The following is a 4,091-nucleotide window of genomic DNA, read 5'->3' on the forward strand; positions in this document are numbered from 1 at the left end:
CAACCCGAGGCCGCATCGTAGAAATGCTCAAAAAAATTGTTTGTTTTACAATGTTTTTATTATTTGTATTTAAAATGAAGAGTTTTACGTTTTTGTTGACATTCCAATAAAACGTACTTCCTTTTCATCCAAGCAAAAACAGCAAAAAAACAAATAAAAATAAATAAAGGTAAGGTCACATTTGAGCCGAAATCATGCAGCCGCAGGTATGCGTTACCTTGCGGAAGTTACGGTCTGTAGCAAGTTAAGAAATGCAGGGCAGCTGCTCCCACAAAGCTCTCCGCTCTTTCCAGTTCAGCAAAGCGAACGCTGGAGAGGAGAAAACCACCAATCATGGCGAGCACGAGAGCTTTATGGGAGGAAAGCCTGTCATGCATTCTTAACCTGCAAGAGACCCTAGCATGCTACATGTAGAACTGCGTCGCGAAAAAAGATGCCGCTGGTCATGGTCCATGGGTATGCAGATTTCAAACCAAATCCTATTTTTGCTGGCATACAAAGATCGAAACTGTAATTTTCGGCCTGCATTCCGTGAGCGTCGCATTTTTACGTCGGCATCTGAATGAGATGTGAAGCTCGAGTCCGTATAATCTCGCGCCAAAAAAAAAAAAAAAAAAAAAAAAAATTGGGTCGTGTGTGTGTATACAGCCTAGAACTTGGTCTGCCTCACAGGGGCGACGAGTCTCCCAGCTGTAGATGAGAAATTTAGCCAGTGCGGTCAGCCGCTAGCCTGGGGTCTTTAACGTGCATCACGCAGTAGTGATACACGACCGCACGCCGGTACGATGCTCATCCAGATCGAAACGGGCAGGGGTGGGGCTCGAACCCAGGATTCCTGGGTTCTGCAGCGCGAGCTGGTGTGCGCTAGACCACTCGGCCACCGATCCCCCCCGCGCCAAAACGGTGGCCGGATCGAGTGTGCCTGCTGCAAGGAGAAGTCACTGTACAAGCCTAAACGAAACTAAAAAAAAAAAAAAAAATGCACCAGAAAACTTTAATTTACCTTACTTTTCCATTAGGCAAATAAACTTTCCTTTCGTGAGCAGTTCGTTTTATTGTAGTGCTTTCCAATGAAGCATGAACTTTCAGGCCGCAGATTTTGAAACATAACGAAGTCCTAACGCTCAGAGGATATGACTGAACGTTTATCTGTACTGCGTTCGCTTGTTCGTCTACCAAAACTTTCCCGCGGTCTTGCCTCGGGGAGAAGGCAGCTTCCAGGGAACATCAGGGGAACCGGCGCCACCCGAAGGCGTCCGTTATGGGAAGCAATATTATGCTCACTTTAATCGACGAAAACGCTGATGATTAGATTATTATCCGCGTCTTCCCAGCGCTATAGCTTGGCGTCCGTCGCAGAGTGGTGACTTTGGTGCACCCCCCCGCGCTTTGCACGTGCTTCGAGTCATTGTAAAATTGTCTGATTTAGCGACTCTCGATAACGCTCAGCAAGTTCGCTCACCATCCTGTTCTGGGTGGGGGGTGCGCTGGGACAAAGCGAAATACGGAAGATCGCGACATCTAGTCCGTGGGTGTCGCTTCTCCACGGTGCACCATTGCGCGGCGTTAAGCGCACTCAAGGGAGCCAACTCAACCCGCTCGAAAGAACGGACCATCCACGATGCGGGACGAACGATACTTCGGAGTCGTGTTGGTGATCGACACAGAGATCATATAGTTTGATTTTCTAACAGATGACCAAAAGTTCTGGAAACGCACGCAAGTCTCTCAATTAGAGCGAGCTTTCAATCAACGTTGAAGGTTGGGCTACTTGGTATACGGACATGACAAAACAAGAACAAAGCGAAGGCGAGGACACAACGCTACGATATCTCAGATAGGTCACACAGAAGAGCTGGTCAAACTTTGACAAATATTGTCAAGGGGACAAACTTTGACAATATTTTCCATAAATAATCCCTATTCTGAAAGTGGCCCAAAAACTGTGAAAGCCGTTTACAACTCCCTGTAACGCCGAATTAGAGCGCAGCTCTTGAGGAGGAGTGGGGAAGGGTCCTAAGGGAAGGGGGGGGGGGGGGGTCACGTGACCCCCCAAAGAAATGCTTCCGCTAGATTTAGCGGGGAAATTTTTCCGCTAAATTTAGCGGGGAAATTTACCCATAATGCACCGCGCGGTTACACCAACGCCGACGGAGACGCCGCTCAAGCCGGAAACGGGCGCCTAAGAGCTGCGCTCTAAAATGTTACATTGCCCGACCAAAGAAGGGCAAAACATGGAAAGTAGTGAAACATGACAGCTCCGACAGGCGAGAGAAAGGTCAGTTTGAGCCTCGGCTGCTGAAAATGTCCATAACTCGAGAACAAAAAATCTGGGAAACGGGCGGTTTGCGCCTTCCTTCATTTGAGAAATGCCCCCAAAACATATATTTTTTTTTCGTCAAAATTAAAAATTCGACCTGAAATTCGTGCCTGAGTTTAGATAGAACCACCCATATACAGTTTTTTTTTATTATTTTTTTTCCTTTTAATTAATAGATTTGTTAAAAAAAAAAGCCGTGAAAGGTACACTAATGCGGTTTGTGCAGGGGAGTTATACGGCCAGGGGGACATTTTAAAGGGGGGCTAATCGTAACGATCAATCGGCTAATTAATTAAAATTCATTAATAATCTTTTTTAATTAATACAAATAAGCGTATGGTTTCAATTAGAAACTTGCTGAGCGTTATCAAAAACCACTAATTTAACTATATTTAGAAGGATATAACGCTGCGGAGCGCATCTCTGCACCCGTGGTCCCGTACCCCGGTGACTGAGATACGCAACACACGTGCACCCAACTTCCCTCCATGCTACGAGGGAAGCGAGGGGGTAGCTTCGTGCCGCGACCACCGGGAGGCAGGACCGCGGGCGCAAAGATGTACAAAGATGCGCTCCGATAAGGAAGGGTTGGTTTTTACGGCGTTATATCTAGAGTCACTAAATAAAGCTAGTTATATCCTTCTAAAAAGAGTTTAGTTAGTGGTTTTCGATGACGCTGAGTAAGTTTCTAATTGGAACCATTTGTGCTATATTTTCATCATTTAAAAAGTTAATTAACAAATTTTAATTAATTAGCCGACTGATCGTTACGATTAGCCCCTTATACTCTGTCCCCCTGGCCGTATAACTCACCCTGCACAAGCAGCATTAGTGTAACTTTCACGGCTTTTTTTTTTTTTTTTAACTATTTGTTAAAGGGATACTACAACAAAATTTCGGCGCTCATTTTTTGGTCTATATGTGTTCAAAAGAGCAGTATCACATGGAACATACCAATATCTTGTTAAAAAAGTCTCGAAAAGGAATTTTAAAACGAATTAAACGATTAGCAAAGAGCACCTGGTGGATGTCGCTAACGCCTCGTTTGTAATGCTCGTCCAGGAACCTTGACAGCTAGTGACGGAGGTTGTCTCGTCTCCGGCCACGACGAGAGAAGGGGAGAAGGAGGAACTCCCCTCTTCCCGAAAATCCCTTTTGTGTGTCGCAGAAGTCGCTATTGTCCCCCTAGAAGATTATAGAAGATTAACCCGTCACTCAAAATTCGTACAAAAGCAGCCCCTTCGGTGGCTGGAAAGACTAGGCCATCCTCTCGACGTGAGCCTCGCCGTAGCTTTCCTCGTCTTGAGACGACCTACGTCACGATTGCGTTGGATGTCACGTGCTCTAAGCTGGGCCTTCTCCGAACGCTTGCCAAGTGGGCCGTTTATAACGAAAAATACAGCCACCAGGATCAAAATACAAACGTGCGATTGTCATTTACGGATATTGTGGATCATATTCAACCTATTTTTGAACACGACGGGAATATTTCAAATTTCGTTGAAGTATCCCTTTAAAAAGTGATTCGGTATGCGAAAAATACGCGTTTGGAACTTGTGTGTTTTGGTGTCATTATGATCATTCGATGATTGCGAGCAGTGCCAACGTTGTGTAATGCAAGATATTATTTTGTAACTAAAATTATAATTGAAAAATTAATTAAAGAACTTACCTGCCAATAAGTAATTTAATAAATATACCCATGCCAACGCAGGCGGAAGACAAACATGCAGCGCCACAACTGCGACTGCAATTTCCTCTGATTTACGCA

Source organism: Ixodes scapularis, unplaced genomic scaffold (assembly GCF_016920785.2).
Source record: "Ixodes scapularis isolate PalLabHiFi unplaced genomic scaffold, ASM1692078v2 PGA_scaffold12__126_contigs__length_90152505, whole genome shotgun sequence".
NCBI classification, from domain to species: domain Eukaryota; kingdom Metazoa; phylum Arthropoda; class Arachnida; order Ixodida; family Ixodidae; genus Ixodes; species Ixodes scapularis.